Raw genomic sequence first — 22,390 nt, 5'->3', positions numbered from 1 at the left:
GAACCCAGTCAGGTACATAATGAAAGACCAGTTAGCACAGTCCCACTGCCTATAATCTTTCTCCCACAGCCAACCAAAGCTTAGATGAAAAATAAAAGCAGGCTTTCTCTTCAGAAAAATAAATGGGTATCTGCAACCCTGACCTTCCCCTGAGTTCCAAATTCACAGGCATGCATACTCAACATGTCCACTCGGAGGTGGTTACAGGGATTCAATGCATGGACTCCAAAGCCACACTGCTTAGGTTTGAATCCGAGCTACATCACTCACAATCTGGGTGACTTCAGACAAGTCACTTATAACCTCTTTTTGCCTCTATTTTCTCATGTGTAAAATGGGGACAATAATGGTTGCTTGCACATATAATTCTTATGATGATTAAATGAATTAATATAGGTAAAAGTAGTTAAAACCCTGCCTGGGACTCGGTTTACACTTACATAGTACTTACTATTTTCACTAGCACTGTTGTTATGACTACGTCTAACAGGCATTTAGAACTTGTGCAAAACTGGCCGGGCGCGGTGGCTCAAGCCTGTAATCCCAGCACTTTGGGAGGCCGAGACGGGCGGATCACGAGGTCGGGAGATCGAGACCATCCTGGCTAACACGGTGAAACCCCGTCTCTACTAAAAAAAAAAAAAATACAAAAAACTAGCCGGGCGACGTGGCGGGCGCCTGTAGTCCCAGCTACTCGGGAGGCTGAGGCAGGAGAATGGCGTAAACCCGGGAGGCGGAGCTTGCAGTGAGCTGAGATCCGGCCACTGCACTCTAGCCTGGGCAGCAGAGTGAGACTCCGTCTCAAAAAAAAAAAAAAAAAAAAAGAACTTGTGCAAAACTAAATTTGTAATTTTCCTCAGTAAACAGCACCACTATACTTCCAGTTGTTCCAGGCTAACCCTAAGAAATCACCACTTCTCCCTTTTCCTCAAATTCCACATCAGCTCATCCCGTCCGCTCTACCTTCAAAACGCATCATCAGTTCTACCGCCGACCATCATCTCCACAACCACCTACCCCAGCCCAAACCACCATCATCTCACCCGCAGGGCACAGCAGCTTTCCCCCATTTTCACTCCACCCCACCCACTCTAATCTACAGTTAATTCTCCATATAATAAAACTTAAATCAGACACCAGTCCCTTGATGCAAACCTTCCAGTGGTTTTCCACCACAGTTAGAATAACACCTTTACTTCACCACAGCCTACAAGGGACCCCACGGCCTGCCTTGGCCCTTAACCATCATTGGCCACCACTTTCCCCCTTCCCTGCTGTACTCTAAACACTCTCGCTGTGTCTGGGCCACCTCAGAGCATTGTCCTGTGCTGTTCCTGCTGTGAGGCCGAAACTACAGTAACCTGGAGCCTGGACTCTGACGTCAGACCACCCACGTTCAAATAGTCTCTACAGCGTTTTAGCTGTGCAACCTTTGGCAAATTCTTAACCTTTCTGTGTGTCAGTTGCCTCATCTATGAAATGGAGATATTAGATTATACCATGAGACTTGTAAAACTCTAATTTAGTGTTCACAATAGTGCCTTACATATGGTAAGCTCTACTTTTTTTAAGTGTTCATTGCTATTATTATTCCTCTCTGAAACCTTCTAACCTCAGGCTTTTTCCCTCACACTTCAATTGATTCAACTGTCCCTGCATTTGAATGGCTCTTCCTGACAGATCCTACCAAAAACAACTTTCCCTGTTCCCCCACTGTCCTCCTCTCTTCTTCCTCCCCTTCACTGCACTTAGGACTATCTGAAATTACATTATGCACGTATTGTTCGTTTATTTCCCACTGCAACATGAGCCCTGCTAGGCTGGAGGCTGTCTTCTTTACTGCTCTATTTCTAGAGATTTCTGACTCACATCTTATCCAGGCTAGGCGACCAATGCAAATCTCCTAATAACAATAGCACACTTAGAAAGCCTTTCATTTACACACTCGTGATCTCATTCGATCCTGGAAAAACCAGCAGCAGATATACCATCAGCTCTCATTTTAGATAAGAAAAACACAGTTCCAAGTTTGGGTGACTTGTCCTTGGATGCGAAGCTAGTTAACGAATAGAACAAAAATTAGAAGCCCTGCTTTCTGATTCAAAGGCTCCTCCCACCCGGATGAAAGGATATCACACTCCTGAAACGAATTTACAGAAATGTGAACTCTCGAGCTCCTGTATAAATACACCCTGAAGTGTGCACAGTATTCTTCCCTTCAAAGTTCCTGACAAATACTAGTCCCGGAGTTTGAGAGGCATTATAGTCTAGAAACAACTAATCGATAATGTACTACCCCTTGACCAAAATATTCAAGCAGTCGGATACGATGATTGGATATTCTCATTCTTTTAATTTTTTACAGCAATCCTTAAAACTCAGTGAGTCTATGTTGTGTATAATGTGCTAGTTCCAGCATACTGAAAGCTTCCTCTGCAAAACCCAGACAACGGGGGCATTGTAATTGTCAAGAGTACCATGCTAACGATACCTGTTATTTCTTGGGATCCTTATTCTATCAAGTTTAGTGACAACAGTTCATATCACCCAACAGGCTGCAGTGTGGTATAGGATCAGATGGATGGAAGGTTGTCGGGGGTAGGCAAAATAGTGAAAAACTTCCCCGTCTACAAGATTCCTGGTCAAATGGCCAGCGGCTACCACATTCCTCAGAATAACCAAGTGTCTGTGTATAAGCTTTCTCCTAGCAAATTTACACACTTGTGTTATCTCACGTGTTCCTAGTGCTGTGGGAACGACCATTAGGGAGGCCAGAGGCTGCTGTACCTCCATTTTACACAAAAAGAAAACTAAGGCAGCAAGTGGTTATCTTATAAATGTGTCCACGACGACTTGGTCACTTGCGAGATCCCAACGGCCAGGACATAGGATTCCTAGTCTCTGAGAGGAATCCTCCACCCCCGACTTCACGTGTCAAACTCCAGGGCTGAGAGGGAGAAGAGGAATCTAAGTCCCTTTATCACAGAAGAAAAAAAGGTACTCTCCATTTGGACTTTCCGCCCCTTCTAAGGCCTCGCTCCCAGGCTCGGGGACGCTCCCCGCCCCAGGGGAAAAGGTGCTAGCCCTGCCCCACGGGGCGCGGCCTCGCCTCCCGCACCCCAGATCCCTCCCGCCCAGCAGGGCGCGCTGCCACTCTGAGCAGGCACCTGTCCCTTCGTCACAATCGGCGGCTACCCAAGGAACTGACGCCCCTACAGCCACCACCACCGCCGGGGCTGCCAGCTGCCAGCAGGCCCCGCAAGCCCAAGGAGCTGCAGGAATCCTCGTAAACTTACAGTTTTCCTACAGCGTGCGCGTCACGGCGGGGTGACGTCACGGGCCCAGCGTTCGGGGAGGTCAGGCCAGCCGGCGCGGGCCACTGGGCCCCCCAGGCTCCGCCCTCGCCCCGCCCACGGCGCTGCGGCGGGAGACACGCCCCCGAGCTCCACGCCCCCGACCTCCACGCACCGCCCCGTCGCGGACACCGCGCGCGGGCGCAGAAGGCCTCAGAACCCGCATGCCAGTGGGCTTCTCCGGCCGGGGCGCCTGCGGCGGCCTCTCCTCTACCAAAGCCTCACTCAAAGCCCGAAGCCGGGGTTAGCGTAGGAGGAGGGGCCGAAAAAAGGGGACGGAGACCTTCAGAAATACTGTAAACAAGCTGTCGCCCTGGGGGCTGGAGTAGGACGCCTGGGTTGTGAGGTAGTTTTTCCACAGACATTGCCCGCCTTCCTCACGTGTTCGTTAAAAGTTCTCCACGTGTGGAAACAGCCATTTGCTCTCCATCAGGTACAGGCCGTTCCTCAGCCCTTAGAAGACAGCTCTCCCAGGGGTCTTCGCTCCGCCCCGGCTCGACGCGGCTCCCGGTAGACTCCGCCCAGACCCCGCCCATCTCTTGACTCGGCCCCGCCCACGCCTGGTTAGGCCCTGCCCCCTGGGTCCCGCCCTTCCGGCTCCGGCTCGTGGCGCCCGCGGGCCCCCACCTACCCCTCCTGCCCTGGTGCCGCCTCCAGCCCAGCCCGTTCCTTGCAGATTTCAGCTTCTGCCTGGCCTGCCGGATTTCCCGTTTCGGCTGGGTGAAGCTACTCACGGGTTGCTGTTCACCTCCATTAAGTTTAACAAACGGTGATCCGGATAAACATGTTCACTTCTTCGCCAGGACAAACTTTCCAGCCCCCCCATCCAGTCATCTCACGATACCTTCCCGTGTCCACGCCCCACTCTCTGCTCCCCACTTTTTTGTTTGTTTGAGACGAGTGTTTCTGTCTCCCAGGCTGGAGTGCAGTGGCGCGATCTCGACTCATTGCACCGTCCGCCTCCCGGGTTCAAGCGATTCTCCTGCCTCAGCCTCCTGGGTAGCTGGGATTACAGGCGCGCGCCACCGCAGCCGGCTAATTTTTTTTTTTTTTTTGAGATGGGGTCTCGCTTTGTTGCCCAGGCTGGAGCGCAGTGGCGCGATCTTGGCTCAGTGCCAGCTCCGTCTCCCGGGTTCACTCCATTTACCTGCCCCAGCCTCCTGAGTAGCTGAGACTACAGGCGCCCGCCACCACACCCGGCTCATTTTTTGTTTTTTTAGTAAAGACAGGGTTTCACCGTGTTAGCCAGGATGGTCTCCATTTCTTGACCTCGTGATCCGCCCGCCTCGGCCTCCCGAAGTGCTGGGATTACAGGTGTGAGCCACCGCGCCCGGCCTCTTTGCTCTTTTATGCCCTCAGAAACAGAGTTCTGGTTAAAAAAGGGGGCTCAATAGACGGAAAAAATGAAGGCTCAAAGAACTGACAACAAAATATTAACATTTGGCTTCTGAAATTCTTACACTCTCATAAGCAGAAAAAACAAATGCTATGGTAAAAAAGTGGCTCACACAAATCTGTCTTGGGGAAAAAAAAAAAAAAAAGAATGAGAAAAACAGGCTTCGGAATAAATAGACCCAAAGGAGGAAGTATTGAAAATGGCAAGATTCACTTTTGTAAACTTATTTGGAACCACGGCAGATGGCCAGGGCAGGGATTTTGCAAGGCAGCTCCAGTTGTAAGTAAAACCTGAAACAATGGTTTGTTTACACTCTCATTGAAAACGCTGTCGTATTTTTATAGGAAAGAGTGATGACGGGAATATTGGGTTTTAATTCGAGATCTGAGCTGGTTAAAAATAAAAACGTTTATTGTTCCAGAAAAATCTACGTGTTTTTAAATGTTCTGATTTGAAAAAATATTTGTATATTTTATCTGAATATTAAATAGTTTTAATCATTATCAAATGATGTAAGAGGAATTTGTAAAGGCTGTACATAATTGTAACAATGTTTTTCTGTAGAGCAGAGGTATAGAAAAATTAACGTTTTTTAACGTTCTGCATATTTTTAAAACAGTGATATTTATGTTTTTCCTTGCAAAACAATTTTGAGAAACCTTTAAATTGTTAATTTCATAGTTTACATGCTTACAAAATGTTTTATATATATCATTTCTAAAAATCGTAATTTTTTTGAGTTGCTAGGTATACCTTATGGGAGTATTTCACAGGTACATGTCATCTGTTATTTTTTGGAGTGGAAATAGGTAAGAAGCATACACCAAATGTATTAAATGTTTTTCCTATAGAATACTTTTCCCTCTGAAAGATGGCATTGTAGAATATAGTCTTCTCATCGTATTGTTCAATATACTTTCTCTTGAAATCCCAGGTATTAAAAAAAAAAAACAAAAAACGTTGTTTTGCCAGATGCAGGAAAAAAGTAAACGCAGTGAACAGAAGATAGCCAACAGTAAAGGTACCCAAGCAAGGATCACAACCTCAAGGAATGTCAAGTAGAAATTTGTGGGAAAATACACACTCACGTTCAGTCAAGTTTCTATAACAAACTGGAATTTGACCTAGACAGGAAGCGAGAAGCTAGGGCCAAAAGTGTCGTTATTAAAGAGAGGAACTGCTTTCTTTAAGAAAATAAAACCTCGGACCTTGGAGGTTTAGCACTGGAAGGACTGAGGCCCTCCGCTATGACCCTTGGGCTTTCAGTTTCCCCTTGTGATTCTTTCTCTTTGATATCTGCTGCCTGTAGCAATCTGGCTTCCAGAGCCCTCTATGTCAATACACACATCTCTTCCCTTGGTCCTACTTAGCAAGCTAGGAAAAGCTGAATTAAGACAAAACAGAGTACTTAATATTTGGGGAAAATAAAAGTGAAAGAAATATAATTGCTAATATTTCCTGAATGTTGATTCTGTGCCAAGCACTGCATTATTTCCTTGAATTCTTGCAACTAGATAAGAACTGTTGTTATCCCCATTTTAAACACAAGGTAAGTAGGTCAAGTGCCCATGTCACACAGCTGTTGAGTAACACAGTCAAGATTCCAGACTTCATACTTCAGAACCCACAGCCATAACCACTCATCTGTCTCAAGTTTCATACAACCAGGCACAAATTATGTAAGAAACAGAGGGGATTAGGAAGTCCAAAATATGGACTTAGCTCCAAAATACTGACCACAGTGTATGGGTATCTTCTTCGCTGTTTCTCATCCCATCTTTGCATGACTGCTTCTATTTGATTTTTTAAGGTGGTCATCATGACCCACTAAGTTGATTTTGTGATCCATTAAAGGATATGAAAAACACTGATCAGAATCCAAAATACAAAATATCAGATCGTATCACATGTAATAAGGGTATTTTTTCCCAAAACACAAATTAGGGGAACGTTCAGCCACATGAGTATATTCTGGGTTGCAACGTTAAATGTATTTCATACTATGGATCGCAATCAACAAAAATTGAAAAACACTTTTTTAACCACCCCTTGCCTAACTAACATGTATCATTTATCCTTCAGGATCAAGACCAAGGGAAACAAAATCCCATTCTGCAATCCCCTTACATCCGTCTCTAAGCCCCAGGATCTGGTTTGATGATCTCTTCCCAGGTAATTGACATAAAAATCAGGTCACTCCTGATTAGAGATAGGCCCTTATCTCCAGCTCAAACTCAAGAATATACTAATAACAATAAAATACCATTTATAAAACAGAGTCACACAGGTTAAAAGGGGGCTTATTCTGCCAAAGGAGCGGAGATAGAGACTTTGCTGGAAGAAGACCCGGGAGAGAAATTGGAGAGCTCTGGAGGGATGTCTGTTTAATAACAGTCTTACAAGTCTGCAGTTACACAGTTCGCACAGTATTTCATATCATTTTATCATCTCTCTTCCACCATCATTTTACTTAGCTAATTCTCCCCAATCCTTTAGGTCTCTACTTTGCAGGAACTGACTCTGAGAAGCCTTCCCTAAGCAGCTTTTGCTCTCTGCATTGCAAATTATTTTAATTGCTTCTGCTAGACTGTAAGCTCTGTGAGAATAGGGGAAATGTGAGTCTTAATCTCGAATCCTCTACATGTAGTACCCCAAATAGGTTATCAGTTAATATGTGTAGATGAATGCATGGTGAATGGATGGATGAACTCAAATTCAAAGACTGGGTAGCTTTCTTACTCAAGATGCTAGTTGCTTTTTACAAAGGGGACACTGTCAATAGGAATAATTCTGATGAGAAAATTCCTTTAGGAGACAAGACATTTTGAATGGCAATGCAGCATAACATAGTAAAGCACTGAACAGGGCCAGCTCTTGTTATTAACTAATTAACTGGGTACTTTAGTGCAAGTCCAGTAACTTCTGCAAGCCTCAAATGGAGTTAGACATACTAAATATTATTATTATTTTTTTTTGAGATAGGCTCTTGCTCTCTTGCCCAGGGTGGAGTAAAATAGCAAGACCATAGCTCACTATAACATTGAACTCCTAGGCTCAAGGGATTCTCCCACCTCAGCCTTCTGAGTAGCTGGGACTACAGGCACACACAACCACATCTGGTTATTTTTACTTTTCATAGAGATGGGTTCTAGCTATGTTGCCCAGACTGGTCTCGAACTCCTAGCCTCAAGCAATCCTGTCGCCTCAGGCTCCCAGAGTGCTGGGATTACAGGCCTGAGTCACTGCTCTGGACCTCACTAAATGTTATCTTTGATGAATGTCCTAACAGGATGTTACCCCTCTGGTAAATCTGGGAAATCAGGACAGGCCACCTGGAGCCTTATTTACATGAGGTCCTCTGAAAGACACTGACAGGCACTGGGGGATAGCAATTAAGTCTCTTAAACAAAGGATGTTAGACAAAGGCTGTCCCCAACAAGAAGAGGTGGAGGGAAGCGAGAAGGGAAACGGAAAGACAAGGAACTTGTGTCCTTGTTCTGAGAAGCCCAGTTCTTGATTGAGTACAGGGCCTGGTGCATGCTTCTGACTGTAAAACCGAAAGAACCAAACTGTCCTTGTGGGTGTATTGGGATTGGGGAACAGGGAAGAAGGTACAGGAGAAAAGATATCAAAAAGATTTCCAGCCGGGCACAGTGGTCATGCCTGTAATCCCAGCACTTTGAGAGTCCTAGGTGGGCAGATAACTTGAGCCCAGGAGTTCAAGACCAGCCTGGCAAACCCCATCTCTATAAAAAATACAAAAATTAGTTGGGCATGATGGTGTGCACCTGTGGTCCCAGTTACTTGGAAGGCTGAGGCAGGAGGATCACTTGAGCCTGGGAAGGTTGAAGCTGCAGTGAGCCGTAATAATTATGCCACTGTACTCCAGCCTGGGTGACAGAGTGAGACCTTGTCTCAAAAAAAAAAAAAAAAAAAAAAAAAAAAATTAATTCCTCAAGGGAAAAAAAACTCGCCAACTACATCAAGACATCATAGCAGACAGGCAGAATGTTCCAGAAACAGTCCTTTAGGCATTCTGTTCTTCCCTGGAATCTGCTTGCTTTCTTAGCCCTTGGAGAAGGTCTACTAATTCTTGGAGTTCAAATTCTATCATTAATTACCTCTGCTGATAACAGCCAACCTTAACTAAGCAGGTACTAGATCTAAGACATCACAGAGCACTCCATATGAAATATTTTAATCTTCACAACTCTATGAGGTAGCTACTGTTTTTATCTTATTTTACAGATGAGGGAAAAAAGTGAGATTGAGCAACTAGCCATGGGTCACTGCTATGGACTGAATGCTGTCTTTTCTGCCCCCAACCCCCCAGTTTGTGTATTGAAGTCCTAGCTCCCAGTGCGACTGTATTTGGAGATAGAGATTTTAGAAGGTCCTATGCTTTAGATATTGGTGTCCCCTCACAAATTGGTGTTGAAACTTAATCACCAATGTAATAGCATTAAGAGGAGCCGCCTTTAGGAGATGATTAAGTCATGAGGGTGGAGCCCTTGTGAATGGGGTTAGGTGGTTTATCAAAAGGCATGATAGAGGGAGTTCATCCCTTCTTGTCTGCCATGTGAGGATAGTATGTCTCCCCTCTGGAGGATGCAACATCATGGCACCATCTTGGAAGCAGAGAGCAGCCCTCACCAGACAAGCCGGTCTGCTGCTGCCTTGATCTTAGACTTTCCAGCCTCCAGAACTATGTCTAAATAAATTTGTTTTTTATAAATTACCTGTGGTATTTTATTATAGTAAGACAAATGAACTAAGGAGGTAAGATTAAATAAGGTCATAAGGATGAGGCCCTAATCCAATAGGACTGGTGTTCTTATAATAGAAAGAGGAAGCAGAGTTCTCTCTCGCCACAATGTGAGGACACAGTGAGAAGGCACTCATCTGCAAGCCAGGAAGAAGGCCTTCAGCAAGGAACCAAATCTGCAAGATCTTGATTGATATTGAAGTTTTCAGCCTCTAGAACTGTAAGAAAACAAATTTCCATTGTTTAAGCCTCAGCCCAAGCATACTAAGATAATTACATTGCTTAAAGTAATCTGACTCCCCCTTACAAACTTTACTGTATCTCCCTGCTTTGCCCAGATGGTCAGATCATTTCTTCTCCCTGTTCTTCAACACAACTTCTCCTATAACACATACAGTATCTATTCATTTAAACACACTTATTTTTTTAACATTGAAATATCTCTAAAATTAGAATTCATCTTAAAATTGAAGAATATCATAGTTTAATTTTAGGAGGTACAAAAAATAATGGTTTCTTATAATCGGTGGCACCTTAGATTGAATAACACATATTATAATTGTTTAAGCTTCTTTTGCCCCCGCTCAGCTATGAATCCTTTGAGGACAGACACCAATTTACTCAACTTTGTGTCCTTAATACCAAGCACAATTTCTGGCACCAAAAAAGGAATTTTACAAATTTCTTTAATCCAGTTAAAGAAGGAAGGTCATCCACGCAATGGAGTGACAGGTGGGTAGAACCTAGGAGTCAAGAGTCGGTACCAAGACCCTAATGGCCAATGAAGACGAAGTCACAACTTCTCTGAAGTTTATCCCAGTTAATTCTATCTGCCTCTAAAGGCCTATGATTGCTCCCCTTGGCAATTAATTCAGCATGTTCCTTCTATGCTTGACAAATTGTCATTTATTTTCCATCCTTCATGTTTGGTTCAGGCCATTTTTAATCTATTAAGGCAGTTATATGAAGGACAAATTAAAGTAAAATTTTAAAATCTGATTTTGCAAACTCAGGTCTAATTGCATTTAGACTTTAAGTGGAAGGTGGCGCTCAGTTCACAGAGGCGTTTGGTTTGATTCATGTTGTGTTTTTTAAATTTTGAAATGAATATCAGAAGAGAACACATTTGAAAAGCAAGTTGTATTAGTACATTTTCAGGATGCTATAAAGAACTGCCTGAGATTGGGTAATGTACAAAGGAAGTAGGTTGAATTGACTCACAATTCAGCATGGCTGGGGAGGCCTCAGGAAACTTACAGTCATGGTGGAAGGAGAAGGGGAAACAAGGACGTTCTTCATAAGCATCAGGAAGAAGTGCTGAGCGAAGGGGGAAGAGTCCTGTATAAAACCATCAGATCTCGTGAGAACTCACTCACTATCAGGAGAACAGCATGAGGCAAACTGTCCCCGTGATTCCATTACCTCCACCTGGTCTCTCCCTTGACACATGGGGATTATAGGGATTATAATTCAAGATAAGATTTGGGTAGGGACAGAAAACCTAACCGTATCACAAGTATTTTAGCTTTTTATGAAAAATCAGAAACTCTGACAGTGTTGGTCCCCCACTCACTCCGGGCATTTATTATTGGAATGAGGCTGCCTAGTTCAAAGGCACAGATGTTCCACATTTTCCTATAACCCCACCTGGGTATTATTTAACCTACCTACCTGGCCCCTGAAGGCCCTTGAGTTTGTGATGGTTCTTAAGTGAAGAGCTTGATCATTTAAGCCTCCAGCTTAAGAATGATCATAAAACCTGCAGCTTTGTCCAGAAATTCATTAATGTTTTACACAAATTCATGATTTTTAATAGTTACATTTGCCCCTATGAATAGATTTTTCACAATTTTTATATCTATCTTCTGGAGAAGGAAGTTTTTGTGCATTAGGAATTATCGGTTAAGGTGTCAACTTTTGATTTTTAAACAATAGAGAAAAATACTTAATAAAAATTGAAGTGTAAAATAGGAAATTGTGTTTCCAATGTGGCCCTGCATGTATAATGTTATGTTGATGGCACTCACAGAACACACAGTCTTACATAGCTAAGAGTCCTGTATGTTTCTTTTCCTGGGCCCCTCTCTTCTCACATAACACATGAGAGAAGGGAGGTGACTGTTAACTATCACATTCATGTGTTATTCTATACCACAAATAGTAATAGCAGTCACTTTTTGATTACATTTAAAACTAAACTCCAAGGCTGCATAGAATGTGGGTATCTAATCTATTATTATGGTGAGAGTCTCTTGTCTAGTCATACAATTGGCACTACTATTGATATTATCAATGTTAGTTGGGATAACTTGTTAGTGAATGAGCGAACAACAAGATAACAGGCTTAAACAAGATTCAAGTTTATTTTATTTAAGAATGTCTGGATGTAGGTGGTCCAGGATCAGTTTGCCCAGGGTGAGACCTGGGCCTCAGGCTCCTTCCATCCCGTTGCTTGGTCATACATGACCTACATTCCCAAAGTCACCAGGATTTCAGCCTAGCCCTGGTGATCCCCCAGCCTGTAGGAAGGAGAAGGGCCAGAAGATTCTGCGCTTGAACTCCTTCAATTCTACCCGTTCCAAGAATCCTTTCTCAGCTGCTTGAGAGATTAGATTGGTAATTTCACTTACAAATTAACTAGAAACTTACTTTTAGTAGAGTTTAGGCTAGGTGTGTGGCTCACGCCCGTAATCCTAGGACTTTGGGAGGCTGAGGCTGGTGGATCATTTGAGGTCAGGAGTTCAAGACCAGCCTGGCCAACATGGTGAAACCCCCATCTCTACTCAAAATATAAAAATTAGCCAGATATGATGGCATGTGCCTGTTATCCCAGCTACTCAGGAGGCTGAGACAGGAGAATTGCTTAAGCCCAGGAGGTGGAGGTTCTACGTTTAAAAACAGTAAATTAGGGCTACCTCACAGACTTTAAAATGAAAAGCATTTCTCAGGTGTTGCTATTGGTCCAGGATCCATACTTCAGGAACCATTGCATGTGTGAGTGCAGTGGCTCATGCCTGTAATCCCAGCACACTGGAAGGCTAAGGTAGGAGGATCACTTGAGGCCAGGAGTTGGAGACCAGCATAGGCGATGTAGCCAGACCTCCTCTCTAGAAAAATAATTCGTTAAAAATTAGTGACAGAGTGAGACCTTGTCTCAAAAAAAGGAAGCGTTACCAGTGGGTTCACACACTGCAGGTTTTATCAATGACTCAGTTGTACACAGGACCATAAGAAGTATGTGTGCCCAGGAAAGATGGACCTGAGAAAGGTTAGGTTAGGTTTCTGGACAGACAATCCTGAGGCCAGATCTGACCCAGAGGCATGAGGCTTCACATCTGTGAATGGACTACATGGGCCCATGGGCTAGGATGATCAGGCATGGCAGCCACCAGCACCAAAGACCAGAGGCTCTTCCCCATTGTTTATGGGTTTGTGTACAACCCCAAGGAAGGGGAATGGGAACCAGGAAAAAAAAAAAAAAACCCCATATATTGCATGACAGCCCAGTGTTCCTTCTTCCCTCCCTGCTTCTCTTCGCTTCCTTACAGGTGTTGTCCCCCAAATTATTCCCTGTATGAATTCCTGCATGCAAATCACAGAGTTTCAGAGACCATTTCTTAGGGAGTCTGATCTACTATAATCTTAAAGCTGATTATGTCATTTCTCTGCCTAAAACCCTTTGTGAACAGACTAAGGTATTAAGTCCTTAATTTGGCACAGAAAGTTTGGCTCCAATCCTCCTCTCTCTCTCCTCAGCTTCCTCTGTCACCACTGACTCTGTCCTTCAGGCAACCTCAGATATCTGCATCCCCCAAATCCCTGATCCCCATTTCTTTGCATATGATCTTCTGTCTGTCAAGGATAAATTTTCCACCTTCTGCTTATCCTTCTCTTCTTTCTTAAAGCCTTGAATCAGATGTCACCTGCTCTGGGAAGTCTTCTCATTTTTCCCTATAGCACCATACAACTCTTTATATAATAATTTGTAATACCGTCTAAAACTGAAACTTGTTTGTTTACATACCTGACACTCCTACTAAGCCATGGGTGCCTCTAGGTGGAGTTAATATCCTCGGCCCTATGCTCTCTTCTGTGCATTATAGATTCTCAATGTATTTTTGGTGAATGAATGAATAAATGCATGAATAATGAATGAATAAACACCAAGATAAGCTGGACACTGTTAAAAGTATTAAACATTTGGAAATTTGTGCCATACTTGGTTCCTGGTATCTTATATCTAGAATACCATGTATCTTCTTTTAGAGCCTATTTTTTAAAAATCTTTGAGATGATGGACTACCATGTTGACCAGCAGCAAATGTAAGTGTACATTTCAAGACAAAATAAGATCCAAACCCCAGATCTTTAAAGCTAGTTCTGTTTATAAAACACAGGGAATGAAAAGGGCTGGGTGTGGAAACACGAACGATTTCAGAAAAAAGAAGAGAAAGACCTGATTAAATTGGATTGGCTGGTGAGAGACTGGAAATTTTCTTTCCATTCCCAAGAGGCTTATTTTTTTATCTTTCTTTTTCACACTGTAAAGTGTCAAATTAAATTGCAGAGTTAATTCTCATCACTAAGGAAGGGATTCTAAATGTATTAATTAAGGATTACTGGGCATTTTAATTTTATTCATCTGAATGAAAACTTTTAAATAATTAGTTATTTTTTCACTTCTCCATATTTATTTTATTATGCAGTATTACAATTTACCATCCATACTTTAGGTTCCAAAGCCTTGGATGACTATTTTAAAATAAAAGATGTGTATATTAATATCTTTGATTTTGTGAATTATGATACTGGAGTTCCCTTGAGAAATTATGTTCTTTTTTCTTCAAAGATAAGGTTCTTAACAGGATGAGATCTTATCTTGCATGAAACCATGAATTCACTGTGGAGGAGAATGATTTGAATTTCACTGTGGTAGAACATGAAGTACCTTTTGAATCTTTTACTGTCTCAGTGATTTATCTTATGCATGAACATTGTAATCTTTAGCATCTTTCAAAACATTACTCTCTCTTTATAGAAATTGAACAGTTGTTCCAGAAGAAAATCTAATGGGAAGAAACAAAATCATTTCTTTCTGGTAAGGTAACAATGTAAAAACAAAGTAAAATGAAAATGATATCTTTGAAAATCCAAGAATTTATGATTATGTCAAAATTAATATTTTCATATATATCTATTTTTTCTTTCTTCTTCTTCTTTTTTTTTTTTTTTTTTTTTTTTTTGAGACGGAATCTTGCTCTGTCGCCCAGGCTGGAGTACAGTGGCACGATCTTGGCTCACTGCAAGCTCCGCTTCCCGGGTTCACGCCATTCTCCTGCCTCAGCCTCCCGAGTAGCTAGGACTACAGGCACCTGCCACCAGGCACGGCTAAGTTTTTGTATTTTTAGTAGAGATGGGGTTTCCCTGTGTTAGCCGCGATGGTCTCAATCTCCTGACCTCGTGATCCACCCGTCTCGGCCTCCCAAAGTGTTGGGATTACAAGCTTGAGCCACCGTGTCTGGCCCATATTTTCGTATATTTTAAGACAGCGAAGTGGTCATTGAAAAAGTTGAAAATTGTAGTTTCTTTACAAATGAATATTGACAAGATTGTAAATTCTAAATTGTGGAAATTTAATCTGAAAAACAAAATTACAATCCAATTTAAAATTACAGAATAAGTTTCTTTTTCCAAATTCACTGTCTTTTCTTGTTTTGTTTTTTGTTTTGTTTTGAGATGGAGTCTTGCTCTGTCGCCAGGCTGGAGTGCAGTGGCTCCATCTCGGCTCACTGCAACCTCCACCTCCCGGGTTCAAGTGATTTTCCTGCCTCAGCCTCCCAAGTAGCTGGGACTAGAGGCGCCCGCCACCATGCCCCGGCTAATTTTTTGTATTTTTAGTAGAGACGAGGTTTCAGCATGTTGGCCAGGATGGTCTCAATCTCTTAACCTCGTGATCCACCTGCCTTGGCCTCCCAAAGTGCTGGGATTACAGCTGTGAACCACTGCACCTGGCCTGCTGTCTTTTAACATTTAGTTGGGATCCCTCTGCAACTTTCACTCAGTAAATGAGCTATTCTAATTCAGAGATAATATTAAGAAAATATAACTCCATGGAAAGGGAGCAATGTTGGAAGTGATGATTCTTGAAGCAGAACTAAACTGTAGTGCCTCAAATGGCACCAACAATCAGTGGTTTTTTTAAAAAACATTAAATCATGGGTTTATATTAACAAAATGAAAGCTTTAGTTTTTTTATATATGGACAGAGAAAATATGTGTGCAGAAGCACAATGTCCCCTTGTCACCTTGATGGACAGAGATTATTATTAACAAAAATGTAATACAGGCATACAGAGAGTCTGGAAATCTGTCTGTGAAGATTTAGATTCTGGCAGTGGGTAGCAGCTGTTTTAAATTTAAGAGGACAGGAGTGAGTTAGCGACATTTTGTAATAAATGAGCTCTCAGCACACACCAATTGCTGGTAAATTCAGAAAATGATAAACATTCTTCTTGAGCAGGAAAGCAAGATAGGAAACACACCTGCAAAGACTCATTTTCAAAAACAGGAAAGATGTTGTTGTGGAACTGCGACATTTTCTAAAGTTTCTCCATTAGTTGATTTCACCTTTGTCTTCCATCTTTTTCCATTCAGGACCATCTTCAAATTTCAGTAGTTCTCATTAAATCTGAAATTTTGATAAAAACACACAAAACGAAAAAAAAACCTTGACAACTCAAAAGTATCAACTTCCATTTTAAAACTAGGAAAGTGTCCTAAGTAATTTTTTGTTATTTTTTGATATAATTTTCTTCCTTTCATCTATACATTTTTTGTATGCAAAAATAGCATTTTTTGAACAACCAACAAAAAGTCAAACTAGTAAATTTTAAAAACAAAAAAATAACAAACTGTAGAGAAAACTGAACAGTCCCTAAGCCATACAATAAAGGGGTTTTTTAACACATTATTAACAATAAATATGTGTTTTACGTTTTCATCCTTTGGTTGGCATTCCAGAGAGCTAGTAAGAAAACTTTGAACAGGCCGGGCACCGTGGCTCACGCCTGTAATCCCAGCACTTTGGGAGGCTGAGGCAGGCGGATCACGAAGTCAGGAGATTGAGACCATCCTGGCTAACATGGTGAAACCCCGTCTCTACTAAAAATACAAAAAAACAAAAATTAGCCAGGCGTGGTGGTGGGTGCCTGTAGTCCCAGCTACTCGGGAGGCTGAGGCAGGAGACTGAAGTGAACCTGGGAGGCGGAGCTTGCAGTGAGCGGAGATCGAGCCACTGCACTCCAGCCTGGGCAACAGAGCAACAGACTCTGTCTCAAAAAAAAAAAAAAAAAAGACGACTTTGAACAAACTTCTTCTTTTTCTTTTTTTAATTAATTTTTTCTTGATACATAATATTTGTATATACTTACGGGACAGGTGATATTTTGTTACATGCATAGAATATGTGATTATCCAGTCAGGGTGTTTAGGGTATACCTCATCTCCAGTATGTTATTTCTTTGTGTTGGTAACATTTCAAGCCCTCTCTTCTAGCTGTTTTGAAATACGCAATACATTGTTGTTAACTATAGCCATTAGACTCTGCTATGTAACATCAGAACTTATTCCTTCTATCTAACTGTATGTTCATACCCATTAACCAACCTCTCTTCATCCCTCCCACCCCACACCCTTCCCAGCCTCTGGTAACTATCATTTTACTCTCCACCTCCATGAGATTAACTGTTTTAGCTTCCACATATGAGTGAGAACATGTGATGTTTGTCTTTCTGTGCCTGGCTTATATTTCACTTAATATAATGACCTCCGGTTCCATCCCTGTTGCTGCAAATGACAGAATTTCATTTTTTATGGCTGACTAGTATTCCATTGTGTGAATAGTATTCCATTTTATTTACCCATTCATCTGTTGATGAACACTTCGGTTGATTCTATATTTTTTGCTATTGTGAACAGTGCTGCAATAAATATGGGGGTGCAGGTATCCCTTTGATATACTGACTTCCTTTCCTTTGTATAAATACCCAGTAGTGGTATTGTTAGATCTTATGGTAGTTCCATTTTTTCGTTTGTTTTTGAAAAGTCTCTGTACTGTTTTCCATAATGGCTGGACTAATTTACATTCCCATCAACAGTGTCTGAGCTCCCTATTCTATATATCCTTGCCAGCGTCTGTTATTTTCTGTTTTTTCGATGATAGCCATTCTAACTGGGGTAAGATGATACCTCACTGTGGTTTTGATTTGTATTTCCCTGATGATTAGTGATATTGAACATTTTTTCACAAACCCGTTGGCCATTTGTATTTCTCCTTTTGAGAAATGTCTATTCTTGTCCTTAGCCCATTTTTAAATGGTATTATTTGTTTTTTTCCTGCTGTTCAGTTTGAGTACTTTGTATATTCTGGACATTAGTCCCTTGTCAGATGAATAGTGCAGATGAATAGGGAGAAATATGCAAATATTTTCTCCGATTTTGCAGGTTGTTTCTTTACTCTGCTGATTGTTTCCTTTGCTGTATAAAAGCTTTTTAGTTTTATGTAGTTTAATTTGCTGATTTTTAGTTTTGTTGCCTGTGCTTTTGAGGTGTTAGCCATGAAATCTTTGCCTAGACCAATGTCCTAGTGTGTTTACCCTATGTTTTCTTCTAATAGTTTTATCGTTTCAGGTCTTACGTTTAGGTTTTTAACCCATCTTGAAATGATTTCTGTATATGGTGAGAAATACAGGTCTAGTTTCATTCTTCTACATGTAGATATCCAATTTTCCCAGCACCATTTATTGAAAAAGGTGTCCTTTCCCCAAAGTACATTCTGGCACCTTTGTTGAAAATCAATTGACTGTAAATATGTAGATTTATTTCTGGATTGTCTCTTCTGTTCCATTTGTCTGTGTGTCTGTTTTTTATGTGAGTACTATGCAGTTTTGGTTACTATAGCCTTGAAATATGTTTTGGGCTAGGCACGGTGGCTCATGCCTGTAATCCCAGCTCTTTGGGAGGCCGAGGTGGGTGGATCACTTGAGGTCAGGAGTTTGAGACCAGCCTGACCAACCTGGTGAAACCCTGTCTCTACTAGAAAAATACAAAATTAGCTGGGCATGGTGATGCGTGCCTGTAATCCCAGCTACTTGGGAGGCTGAGGCAGGAGAATCGCTTGAACCTGGGAGGCAGAGGTTACAGCGAGCTGAGATTGTGCCATTGCACTCCAGCCCAAGCAACAAGAGCAAATCTCTGTCTAAAAAAAAAAATATATATATATATATATAAAATATATAAAATATATATATATAAAATATATAAAATATATATAGAGAGAGAGAGAGAAAGAGAGAGAGAGAGAAGTGATTTTGAAGTGAGGTAGCATAATGCTTTGGCTATTTATGCTCTTTTTTGGTTCCATACAAATTTTAGGGTTGTTTTTCCTAATTCTGTGAAAAATTACATTGGAATTTTGATAAAGATTCCATTGAATCTATAGATTGCTTTTGATAGTTTGGCCATTTTAACAATATTGATTCTTCTGACCAATGAGCGCAGGATGGCTTTTCATTTGTTTGCATCCTCTTCGGTTTCTTTCATCAGTGTTTTGTAGTTTCCATTGTAAAGTTTTTTCACCTCTTTAGTTAAATTTATTTCTAGGCATTTTATTATTTTTGTAGCTATTGTAAATGGAATCCTTCTTAATTTCTTTTTCATATAGTTTGTTATTAGTGTGTAGAAATACTATTGATTTTTGGATGTTGATTTTGTGTGCTTCAACTTTACTGAATTTGTTTATTAGAGAGACCTAAGACTTTTTTTGGTAGAGTATTTAGGTTTTTCTAAATAAAAGATTGTGTCATCTGCAAAGAGGGAAAATTTGACTTCTTTTCTGGTTTGGATGCCTTTTTGTCTTTTTTTTTTTTTTTTTTTTTCTTGCTTGATTGTTCTGGTGAGACTTTCTTGCTGTGTTTAATAGGAGTGGTTAAAGTGGTTGTCCTTGTCTTGTTTCAGTTCTCAGAGGAAAGACTTTCAGCTTTTCCCCATTCAGTATGTTGTTAGCTAAGAGTTTGTCATATATGGCCTTTATTAAATTGAGGTATGTTTCTTTTATTCCTAATTTGTTGAGAGTTTTTATCATGAAGGGATGTTGAATGTTATCAAATGCTTTTGCTGCATCTACTGAGGATCATGTGGTTTTTGTCCTTCATTCTGTTGACATGATGCATCATGTTTACCAATTTGTGTATGTTGAAGTATCCTTGCATCCCTGGATAAATCCCACTTGATCATGGTGTGTTTTCTTTTTGATGTACTGTTGGATTCAGTTTGCTAGTATTTTCTTGAGGATTTTTGCATCTATCTTTAATCGGGACATTGGCCTGCAGTTTTCTTTTATTGTTGTGCCCTTGTCTGGTTTTGGTATCAGGGTAATATTGGCTTCAGAGAATGAGTTAGGGAGAATTTCCTCCTCACTCTGTCGCCAGGCTGGAGTGCAGTGGCGCAATCTCGGCTCACTGCAACCTCCACCTCCCAGGTTCAAGTGATTCTCCTGCCTCAGCCTCCCAAGTAGCTGGGACTACAGGCGTGCACCACCATGCCCAACTAATTTTTGTATTTTTAGTGGAGATGGGGTTTCACCATGTTGGCCAGGATGGTCTTGATCTCTTGACCTTGTGATTGCCCACCTCGGCCTCCCAAACTGCTGGGATTATAGGCCTGAGCCACCATGCCTGGCCCTTCAGTTTTTTTGAAATAGTTTTAGGAGAATTGAGGTTAGCTCTTCTTTATAAACTTGGTACAATTCAGCAATGCGGCCGTTGATCCTGGACTTTCCTTTTTAATCACTGGTTCAATCTCATTACTTGTTATCAATCTGCTCAGGTTTTCTATTTCTTCCTCATTCAATTTTGGTAAGTTGTATACATCCAGGAATGTATCCATTTCCTTTAGGTTTTCCAGTTTGTTAGCACATGGTTGTTCCTAATAGTCTCTAATGATCTTTTGTATTTCTTTCTTTTTTTTTTCTTTGAGACAGAGTCTCACTGTGTCACCGAGGCTGGAGTGCAATGGCACAATGTCTGCTCACTGTAACCTCCGCCTCCTGGGTTCAGGCCATTCTCCTGCCTCAGTCTCCCAAGCAGCTGGGACTACAGAAGCCTGCCACCACACTTGGATTTTTTTTTTTTCTTTTTTGTATTTTTAGTAGAGACAGGGTTTCACTATGTTGGCCAAGCTGGTCTTGAACTCCTGACCTCATGATCCACCAGGCTCGGCCTCCCAAAGTGCTGGGATTACAGGTATGAGCCACTGTGCCTGGCCGATCTTTTGTATTTCTGTGATAACTAGTTGTAATGTCTCTTTTTTTGTTTCTATTTTGTTTATTTGGGTTTTCTCTCTTTTTTTCCTTGCAAACATCTTCTTTAAGTCAATTGTGTGGATTTTTAAATTGCCAACTCTAGTATTTTTAAATAACATAATCAATGTAAATGATAAAACTTATATTTCTTAATAAACCTAATGAAAAAGAAAACAAAATTCCCCCAAGTTGCCATTTTAATTCCCTGAAATAGATGTTTGTGTCACTTAACAACCTGCCAACTATATGTATTTCTTTTTTCCTTGTCATTAAATCATCATCCAAGAAAACCAATGATAAGAAGGATCTATATAGAGAAGAAAAGTAAAAACTTGGATTAAAAATATTGGATAGTAGGCCTGGCATGGTCGCTCATGCCTGTAATCCCAGCACTTTGGGAGGATGAGCCGGGGGATCACTTGAGGTCAGGAGCTCAAGATCAGCCTGGCCAACATGGTGAAACCCCGTCTATTTTAAAAATACACACACACAAAAATTAGCTGGGCATGGTGGCGCATGCCTATAGTCCCAGCTACTTGGGAGGCTATGGCAGGAGAATTGCTTGAACCCAGGAGGCGGAGGTTGCAGTGAGCTGAGATCATGCCATTGCACTCCAGCCTGGGTGACAGCAAGACCCCATCTCAAAAAAAAAAAAGGATAGTAATATAAACTATACCTAATATAATCAAACTATAGTTCTATATCCTCACATACTTCTAAAGTTTAGATGAGTTTCATTAAAATTGCATGGTTTTATGGTTTTCAGAACTTTGTGTAGATTTTTGCCATCATGAGATGTATGATACATACACACACATTGAAACCACATAGGTTGAGGTACATAAACTGAAATGAACTGATAAAATATATTTTGTGTCACTTTTAGGATATATAATAAATTCAAAAATAATATTTTCTCAAATAATTTCAGCCTGGGCTTTGTAAAACTACTGTCTTTCAGTAATAAGGATACATAGTAATCTTTCTTTATAGTAAAAATTACAGTTATAAACCTTAGGGCTGTAAGGAAGTATAAAAACAAATATTTACATTTTTATTTTCAAAATGAATAAAATAATTCCCATTATTGTTGTTTACATTACTGCTTCCAGACATGCCTGAGGACATGAGAAAAATGTTCTTTGTTATCATGATCATAAATGGTCAGTTATTACCTCCCCAATCACATGAAATTAGAACCTGGAATTAAAGCAACTACAAAATACTACAAAAAACAAATAGAAAAAAAAAAAAAAACACCTTCAGTGTTCCCCGTAAGCACTCTATTCCTTCCATTTTGATGGATTTTTCATTTTAGTATTATTGGGACTGAAAAAAATTCTTGTCCTATACTGTTGTTTCTAATATGAAATTTGGGTTTGCATATGGTGTCTCCCTTGTATTGTAAGATCCTTGGTAATAGAGGATACATTTTTACTTTTCTTATTTGTCTCCCAGTATTGTGCTGTGTTCACAGAAGGTCCTTAAAATACAATTTTTAAAACACACTTAAATAA

At 41.0% G+C, this 22,390-nt stretch overlaps 1 protein-coding gene and 1 long non-coding RNA gene across 13 annotated transcripts in view; one reads left to right on the top strand and one right to left on the bottom strand.

Annotated features, from left to right (window-relative positions):
* Nucleotides 1-3,854, bottom strand: part of LOC105479944 (zinc finger protein 438) — a 179,878-nt gene extending 176,024 nt beyond the window's left edge. For 3 of the 11 annotated variants that reach the window (XM_071070275.1, XM_011738303.2, XM_011738308.3), the window contains exon 1: nucleotides 3,297-3,399. The gene's annotated coding sequence lies outside the window, so the exon portion shown is untranslated. The other 8 variants (XM_011738302.3, XM_071070274.1, XM_071070271.1 and 5 more) reach the window with 7 other exon arrangements.
* A 109-nt stretch (nucleotides 3,855-3,963) lies between these two features.
* Nucleotides 3,964-21,410, top strand: LOC112426384 (uncharacterized). 2 transcript variants are annotated; one of them, XR_011608161.1, is made up of 6 exons: nucleotides 3,964-5,028; nucleotides 6,832-6,921; nucleotides 9,593-9,734; nucleotides 13,912-13,991; nucleotides 14,553-14,612; nucleotides 20,553-21,410. It is a non-coding gene; the product is annotated as an uncharacterized lncRNA (long non-coding RNA). The 2 variants fall into 2 exon arrangements; XR_003017684.2 differs by lacking the exon at nucleotides 13,912-13,991.
* The last annotated feature ends 980 nt before the right edge of the window (nucleotides 21,411-22,390 follow it).

Source organism: Macaca nemestrina, chromosome 9 (genome assembly GCF_043159975.1).
Source record: "Macaca nemestrina isolate mMacNem1 chromosome 9, mMacNem.hap1, whole genome shotgun sequence".
Taxonomy (NCBI): Eukaryota; Metazoa; Chordata; class Mammalia; order Primates; family Cercopithecidae; genus Macaca; species Macaca nemestrina.
Note: the sequence above shows the minus strand (reverse complement) of the source record. Positions and strands in the feature narration are given on the sequence as shown.